The following is a 10,168-nucleotide window of genomic DNA, read 5'->3' on the forward strand; positions in this document are numbered from 1 at the left end:
CCCTGCCGGAGGTCAGCGTGATCGTGGCTGGTCTGGGCAAGCCCTCACCTGTGTGGGAAGAGGAACGCCAAGGCCCCGGCAGACAGCGGTGCTGAGTGGTCTACAGAAAGGACTGCAGGCTAAGAGCTTCTCTCTCATTCTGCTGTCTTCCTCACTCCAGAATTCTCTGACCTTAACAAGTCAGAACTTGGTTGTAGTTACCTAGGGGAGAGAAAGGACTAGAGTAAGAAAAGCTCCAACAGGCTTGGGCCTGTAGGACAGACGGAAAAGGGCCATCATCCTAAGAGAAAGCCCTTTACGAAGTAAAGAAGGTCATGGCTACACATTCTCAGCAGGTACAGGGCCTGCTGTGTCCACCCTCTGGTCATCATAGGACAGAAACTATGGCCCCGCCATGCCATCGAACTGGACAATTTTGGCCGAGTCACTTAATTTCTCTGGGCCTCAATGTCCTCATGTGGAAAGTGGGGACACTGAACCTTAGGGGTCTTGTAGTGTCCTTAAGGACATCAGCTATCTAAGATTCAGGTTACCTGAAGTTTTAGAACGCTTAGTCCTTAGGGGACTAGTGAGCTCTGGGTAAGTCCTACTGGGGAAGGCTCTTGGGGAACAGCTTGGATGCCCCCCCACCTGGAGCTGGGCTCCTGGGGGGCTGCTTGGCACTGGGACCTGTGCTCTCAGGTGTCTTCGTGGGGGCTCGTCCTAAAGCTGCTCTCAACCATATTACACCGTCCCACCTCCCCCTTCCTCTGGGCCAAGGACCCTGGAGGGGCCTTGGAGCTTTGAGCCATGATGCTTAAGATACAGTCCACTGTCCCCTACAGCACCCCAAGTTCAAGGGCACCTCAGTGATGAGGGTACTTACCCCTGATTATTCATCCACAGGACAAGTGTGACACTGGGAATGCTCCCTGGCTGGCTCCCCAGGCCTCAGTGCTGTCCCAACTTCAGATGACTCCATATGTACAGTTAAAACCCAGGTCCCCCCGCCCCGAGCTTCTGACCCAGGTGCCCAAGTGTCACAAAGCAGCAGTGTGGGTCAAACTGATACCCTGGGTGCAAATCCTGGCTCTTCCAGCCCTTACCAGCTGAGCAACTTCAGAGAAGTTCCTTAATCTCACTGTGCCTCAGCTTTCTCATCTGTAAAATGGGAATGATGGCACCTATTTTATAAGCCTGATAGGATTAAATAAACTGGGTAAAGTGCTCAGCACAGTGTCTGACATAAGAGTTAGGCCTTACTAAATGTTAGCTCTTGAGGACTTGGCCAAATGGTGGAGTAGGAAGACCCTGACCACCTCCCACAGGCACACCAAAAATTTCAGCTCTTTACAGAGCCACTATTGATGAGAAAGATTGGAATCTAGAGGAAAAGATCTTCTACAACTAAAAATATAAAGAAGCACAAGATGGTTAGGAGGGACAGAGTCTGGTTTAGTCAAGACCCACATCCCAGCGGCCCTTCCCAGGTGGTTCAGTGATGAAGCATCTACCTGCCGAGCAGGAAACGTGGGTTCAATCCCTGAGTTGGGAAGACCCCCTGGAGAAGGAAACAGCAGACCACACCAGTATTCCTACCTGTGAAATCCCACAGATAGAGGAGCCTGGCAGGCTCCAGAAAAGGTGGATAACTCTGATACAGGAAGTAGAAATGAAACTCACAGTGCTGGAGAAGACTGTCCAGGTGTGTCGGGCGTAACTGTCGCCTGGAATAATCCACAAGATGTCACTGAAATGACGGAATTTGGGGCCAGCCAAAATAAAAATCGCTGGCCACAGCCATTAGCTTCTGCTAACCAGTCAGTAATAAGCTGACATTTCCATGATAGAACTCACAGAAGGGGAGTGGAGGGGGGTGCAGAGAACATATTTGAAGACATAATAACTAAAAACTTTCCTAACCTGGAAAGGAAACAGGCCTCTTACCTTCAAAAAGCATAAAGAGTTACAAACAGGACCAAACCAAAGAGGATCATATCAAGATATGTTGTAATTAAACAGCAAAAATTAAAGAGAAAGAGAATATTAAAAGGAGGGGAAAGTGATGAAAGGGGAAAAAAATCTATAAACAAGAATGCTCTACCCAGCAAGGCTTATTATTCAGATTTGATGGAGAGATTAAAAGTTACACAGAAAAGCAAAAGATAAGAGGTCAGCACCACCATACCAACCTTACCAGAAATGTTAAAGGACTTCTCTAAGCGAAAAAGAAAAAACCATACCTAAAAACATGAAAATCAAGAAAGGAAAAACTCACTGGTAAAGGCAGTTACTTATGGTAAAAGTAGTGAGCCAACCACATATAAAACCAGAAGGAAGATTAAAAGAAGTGTACTAAAATCATCTATATTTGCAATAAGTAGTTAAGGGAACACAAAAGTTGTAAAATATGATGCCAAAAAACAGCAAATGTGGGAGAGGGGAGTAAAAATGCTGGGTTGTTAAAATGTATTTGAAATTAAGAGATCAGCAACTTAATTACATACATATAGATTGCTATATATAAACCACATGGTAACCACAAACCAAAACTCTATAACAGATACACACACAAGAGAAAGGAATCCAAACATAGCTCTAAAGATAATCATCAAATCACAAGGGGAAAGAAGGAACAAAAAAAGAACTACAAAAATGCCTCAAAATGATTAAAAGAATGGCAATAAATACAATACATACCTACCCAAAGTCAGTAGAAGGAAAGAAATCATAAAAATCAGAGCAGAAAGGAATCATAAAAATCAGAGCAGAAATAAATGAAATAGGAAAAAAATGGCAAAAACCAATGAAACTAAAAGCTGGTTCTTTGAAAAGATTAAACTGATAAACCTTTAGCCAGACTCATCAAGAAAAAAATGGACAACCTGGAAGAAATGGACAAATTCTTAGACTGAACTAAGAAGAAATAGAAATTATAAATAGACCAATCAGAAGTAATGAAATTGAAACTGCAATTAAAAATCTTCCAACAAACAAATGTCCAGGACCAGACAGCTTCACAGGCGAATTCTATCAAACATTTAGAGAAGAGCTAACACCTAACCTTCTGAAACACTTCCAAAAATCTGCAGAGGAAGGAACATGCCCAAGCTCATTTTACAAGGCCACCATCACTGTAACACCAAAACCAGACAGAGATACCACACAGAAAATTACAGACCAGTATCACTGAAGAACATTGACAAGAACATGCTCAACAAAATATTAGTCAACAGAATCCAGCAACATATTAAAGTTGATCATATAGCATGATCAAGTGAGATTTATCCCAAGGATGCAAGGATTCTTCAATATATGCAAATCAATGTGATACACCATATTAATAAGTTAAAGAATAAAAACCATATGATCATCTCAATAGATGCAGAAAAACCTATTGACAAGATTCAACACCCATTTATGATTAAAAAAAAAAAACTCAGAAAGTGGGCATAGGAGGAACCTAGCTCAACATAATAAAGGCCATGTATGACGAACCCACAGCAAGCATCATTCTCAATGGTGAAAAACTGAAAGCATTTCCTCTAAGATGAGGAATAACGTAAGGATGTCTACTCGCCACTGTTACTCAACATAGTTTTGGAAGTTCTAGACACAGGAGTCAGAGAAGAAAAAGAAAAGGAGTACAAACTGGAAAAGAAGTAAACTGTCACTGTTTGCAGATGACGTACTGTGCATAGAAAATCCTAAATATGCCACCAGAAAACTACTAGAGGTAATCAATGAATTTGGTAAAGTTGCAGGATACAAAATTAATGCACAGAAATCTCATGCATTTCTATACACTAACAATGAAAGATGAGAGAGAGATATTAAGGAAACAATCCCATTTACCACTGCAACAAAAAGAATAAAATACCTTGGAATAAACCTACCTAAAGAGGCAAAAGACCTGTACTCAGAAAACTATAAAACATGGATAAATCAAAGATGGCACAAGGGGATGGAGAAATATACCATGTTGTTGGATTGGAAGAATCAATATTGTGAAAATGAATATACTACCCAAAGTAATCTACAGATTCAATGCAATTCCTATCAAGTTACAAATGACATTCTTCACAGAATTAGAACAAAAATGTTTACAATTTGCACAGAAACACAAAAGACCCTGAATAGCTACAGTAATCTGGAGTAACCAGGCACCCCCAACTTCAAACTATACTACAAAGGTATAGTAGTCAAGACAGTATGATATTGGCACAAAAACAGTACTACCACAAGACCCAGCAGTCCCACTTCTGGGCATATACCCTGAGAAAATCATTATTCAAAAGGACACATGTACCCCAATATTAACTGCTGCACTTTTACAATAGCCAGGACACAGAAACAACCTAGATGTCCAACAACAGATAAATGGATAAAGAAGATGTGATACAAATATACAATGGAATATTACTCAGCCACTAAGAGAAATGAAATAGGGTCATTTGTAGAGATATGGATGGAGCCAGTCTGTCATACAGAGTGAAGTAAGTCAAAGAGAATAACAAACATTGCATAGTAATGCATATATGTGGAATCTAGTAAAATTGTACAGATGAACCGATTTCCAAGGCAGGATTACCGATGCAGACATAGAGAACAATGTGAACAGGAGGGGAAAGGGAGAGTGGGAGAAATTGGGAGATTAGGATTGACACATATACACGACCATGTGTCAGATAGTGGGAACCTGCTATAAAGCACAGGAAGCCCAGCCCGGTGCTCTGTGATGACCTACGTGGGTGGGATGGGGTGAGGGGTGGGAGGGACGTCCAAGAAGGAGGGCATATATGTATACATATAGCTGATTCACTTCATTGTTCAGCAGAAACTAAAACATTGTAGAGCAATTATATTCCAATAAAAATTTTTTAGAAGAAAATAAGGAAACACTGACCTCAAATGACACATTAAAACAGGTAAGACTTTACAGATGCCATCCAAAGGCAGCAGAATCCACATTCTTTTCAAATGCACATGGACCATTTTCCAGGATAGATGACATGCTTGGCCACAAGATAAGTTTCGATAACTTTAAGAAAAATGAAATTAATACCAAGCATTTTTTCTGACTACAATGCTATGAAATAAGAAATCAACTACAACAAAAAAAATGCAAAAAAACACAAATATGTGGAGTCTAAAACAATATGCTACTGAATAGTGGATCACTGAAAAAAATCAAAGAAATAAAATTACTGAGACAAATCAAAACATAAATATAGCAATCCAAAATCTATGGGATACAGCAAAGGCAGTTATAAGACAGACGTTTATAGTGATTGAGATCTACCTCAAGAAACAAAAATCTCAAACAACCTAGCCTTACACACAAAGGAACTAGAAAAAGAACAACCAAAACGAAAAGCTAGTAGAAGGGGAAAAAATCAAAGACCAGAACAGAAATAAAGAGAGATTAAAGACAACAGACAAGACCAGTGAAACAAACAGCTGGTTCTTTGAAAAGATAAAATGGCTAAACCTTTAGCCAAACTTATACAATCGGAAATGAAAAAGGAGAAGTTACAACCCATATGACAAAAATGCAAATACTCGTAAGAAATTACTACAAACAACTACATGACAATAAAACAACCTAGAAGAAATGGACAAATTCCTAGAAATACACACTCTAATAATGAACAAGAAATAGAAAATATGAACAGAACAATTATTAGAAATGACATTGAGTAATAAACTCCCAGTAAACAAAAGTCCAGGACCAGATAACTCTACAAATATCTAGAGAAAAATTAACACCTATCCTTCTCAAATTTTCCAAAATATTGCAGAGGAAAAAATGCTTCTGAACTCATTCTATTAAGCCAGCATCATCCCAATACAAAAGCCAGAAATATCACACACAAAAAAGAAAAGTACAGGCCAATATCACTGATGAACACAGATGCAAAAAATCCTGAACAAAATATTAGCAAACTGAATTAAATAACACACTAAAAGGATCAGACATCATGATCAAGTGGGATTTACAGGAACCCCAAAAATGCAGGAATGGTTCAACATCCTAAAATCAATTAGAAAACCAAATAACAATCACATCATCACCTCAATAGATGACCCTATAACCAATCAGGAAACTATTCATTCTAAAATCAAGTAACTGAATAAAAATCATATGATCATCTCAATAGATGCATAAAATATACTATTTATTTTTTCATCATTCATTTATGATTAAAAACTCTCAAAGTATGTATAAAGGGAACACACCTCAACATAATAAAGGATATATATGACAAATCCACAGCTGACATCATACTCAACAGTAAAAAGCTGAAAGCATTTCCTCTAAGATCAGGAATAAGACAAGGATGCCCACTCTGACTATTTTTATTCAACACAGTATTGAAAGTCCTAGCCAAGCAATCAGACAAGAATGATAAAAGAAACCCAAATCAGAAAGGAAGCAGTAAAATGATATCCTATCATCTGTTTTGCAGATGATAAGATACTATACTTAGAAAATACTAAAGATGCCACCAAAAAAAAAAAAAAATGACAACTCATCAATGAATTCAGTAAAGCTACAGGGTACAAGATTAATATACAGAAATCTTCTGAATTTATATACACTAACAACAAACTATCAAAGAAAAATTAAGACAACAATCTGATCTACCATTGCATCAAAAAGAATAAAATACCTAGTAATAAACTGATCTAAGGAAGTAAAAGACATGTACTTGGAAAATCATAAAACACTGAAAAAGGAAACTGGAGACACAAACATATGGAAAGATCCACTGTGTTCATGGACTGGAAGTACGTGGTTAAAACAATCAAAGTACCCAAGGTAATCTACAGATCAAATACAAGTACTATCAAAATACCAAAGGCATTTTTCACAGAACTGGAAAAAAAGAAATCTAAAATTTGAATGGAAATATGAAAGACCCTGAATAATCCAAGAAATCTTGAGAAAGAACAACAGAGCTAGAGGTTTCACACTCCCTGATCTCAGGATATACTACAAAAAGCTACAGTAATCAAAACAGCATGGGACGGACACAAAACCAGACACAAAAAAGAGCCCAGAAATAAACCCATGCACTACGGTCAGTCTATGACCAAAGAGGAAAGAATACACAGCAGGGAAAAGACAGTCTTTTCAATCAGCGCTGCTGGGAAAACAGGATGGCCACATGTTAAAGAATGAAATGAAAACATTTTCTCATACTACATCCAAAAATAAACTCAGAATCGATTAAAAAACCTAAGACCAGAAACCATAAAACTAGAAGAAAACATAGGTATGACACTCTTTAATATAAAATGGGCAATTTTTTTTTTTTTTTGGATCTATCTCCTAAGGCAAAGGAAACAAAAGCAAACATAAACAATTGGGACCCAATTAAGCTTAAAAAGCTTTTACACAACAAAGGAAACCACTGACAAAGCAAAAAGGCAACCTAAGGAAGGAATGGGAGAGGATGTTTGCAAATGATATGACTGGTACAGGGGTAATATCCAAAATATGTAAACAGTTCATACAGTTCAATATCAATGAAACAACCTGATTAAAAGATGAGCCAACAACCTGAATAGGCATTTTTCTAAATAAGACATACAAATGGCCAACAGGCACAAGAAAAGATGCTCAGCACTGCTAATCCTCAGAGAAAAGCAAATCAAAAACACAATGAGATATCACCTCACACATGTCAGAATCAGTTCAGTTCAGTTGCTCAGTCATGTCCAACTTTTTGCGACCCCATGAACCGCAGCACGCCAGGCCTCCCTGTCCATCACCAACTCCCAGAGTCCACCCAAACCTATGTCCATCGAGTCGATGATGCCATCCAACCATCTCATCCTCTGTCACCCCCTTCTCTTCCTGCCCTCAATCTTTCCCAGCATCAGGGTCTTTTCAAATGAGTCAGCTCTTCCATCAGGTGGCCAAAGTATTTGGAGTTTCAGCTTCAACATCAGTCCTTCCAATGAACACCCAGAAATGATCTCCTTTAGGATGGACTGGTTGGATCTGAATGGCTATCATGAAAAAGACCACAAATAACAAACGCTGGCAAGCATGTAGAGGAAAGGGAACCCTAGTACATGGTTGGTGGGAATTTAAATTGGTGCAGCCACTGTGGAAAAATGCCGGTTTTTTGTGTTGTGGTACGGAGGTTCTTCAAAAAACTAAAAATGTAACTACCATATGATCCAGCAATTCCACTCCTGGGTGGGGAATTATATGAAATAATTGAAATTATTATATGATTGAAATTGAATAATATTAATTGATATTATCATACAATTATCCTATAATTAAAATTATCATATAGGAAATTATATGAAATAATTATATGAAGAAAATGAAAATGCTAATTTGAAAAGATCCATGTACCCCAATGTTCACAGCAGCATCATTAACAATAGCAAAGATATGAAAGCAACGTGAATATCCATCAACAGATGAATGGATAAAGATGATATAATATGTAAATATATATGTATGTGTATATATATGTATATTTTTATATACATACATATGTGTATATATATTTTATATATTATATATATGTGTGTATACATATATAATAGAGTACTACTTAGCTATAAAAAAGAGTGAAGTTTTGCCATCTGTAACAACATGGATGGATGGACCTAAAGGGTAATATGAAATAAGAGACAAATATTATATGTTATGACTTAATGTAAAATCTTATATATATATATATATATATGTAACAAAACACAAACAGGCTCAGATAAAGACTATAAAGAGTCTTTAGATTTTTAAATTTCAAACTTGACTATCTTATACTTAGCAACTGTGGTTCATGACTTCCTTACAGAATAATGTAAAATTTGTAACACTGAGCAAACCTACCAGGAAGTAATTATCTGTAGTTTCCCATAAGATCTTTTAATTCTTTAATTGAAGGATAACTGCTTTACAGGTACACCCATGTCCCCTGCCACCCATCTCCCTCCCCACCCCACCTGTCGCAGAGCCCGTTTGAGTTCCCAGAGTCACACAGAAAAGTCCCGTTGGTTATCTGCTTTACACATGGTTTTATAGATTTCTATGTTACTCTCTCCACACGTCCCCCCCTTCTCCCTCCCCTCCTCCCACCTTATCCATAGGTCTGTCCTCTGTTTCTCCACTGCTGCCCTGAAAATAAATTCATCAGTGCCATCTCTCAGATTCCACATATGTGTGTCAGAGTATGATATTTATATTTCTCTTCCTGACTTACTTCACTCTGTATAATGGGTTCTCGTTTCGTCTACCTCATTAGAACAGATTCAAATGTGTTCCTTTTTATGGCTGAGTAGTATTCCATCATTTATATGTACCACAGCTTCTTTATATATTCATCTGTTGATGGACATCTCGGTTGCTTCCATGTTCTAGCTATTGTAAACAGTGCTGCAGTGAACACTGGGGTACATGTGTCCTTTTCAATTTTGGTTTCCTCAGGATATAAGCCCAGGAGTGGGATTGCTGTGTCATATGGTGGTTTTATTCCTAGCTTTTTAAGGAGTCTCCATACCGTCTTCCATAGTGGCTGTATCAGTTTACATTCCCACCAGCAGGGTAAGAATGTTCCCTTTTCTCCACACCCTCTCCAGCATCTATTGTTTGTAGACTTTTTGATGATGGCCATTCTGACTGGTGTGAGGTGGGATCTCACTGTAGTTTTGATTTGCATTTCTCTGATAATGAGGGATGTTGAGCATCTCTTCATGTGCTTGTTAGCCATCTGTATGTCTTCCCTGGAGAAATGTCTCTTCAGGTCCCTTTCCCACTTTTTGTCTGCTTTTCTGGTATTGAGTTGTATAAGCTGCTTTTATGATTTGGAAATGAATCCTTTGTCAGTTGTTTCCCTATTATTTTCTCCCATCCTGAGGGTTGTCTTTTCACCTTGTTTGTAGTTTCCTTTGCTGTGCAAAAGCTTTTAAGTTTAATTTGGTCCCACTTGTTTATTTTTATTTCCATTACTCTAGGAGGTGGGTCATAGAAGATCTTGCTTTATGTCATCGAGTGCTCTGCCTGTATTCTAAGAGTTTAATAGTTTCTGGTCTTACATTTAGGTCTTTAATCCATTTCACCTTTTTGTATGGCATTATGAGTGATCTAATTTCATTCTTCTGCATGTAAATGTCCAGTTTTCCCAGCACCACTTATTGAAGAAGCTGTCTTTGTCCCGTT

The sequence above is a fragment of the Cervus canadensis genome, chromosome 28 (genome assembly GCF_019320065.1).
Source record: "Cervus canadensis isolate Bull #8, Minnesota chromosome 28, ASM1932006v1, whole genome shotgun sequence".
Lineage (NCBI taxonomy): Eukaryota > Metazoa > Chordata > Mammalia > Artiodactyla > Cervidae > Cervus > Cervus canadensis.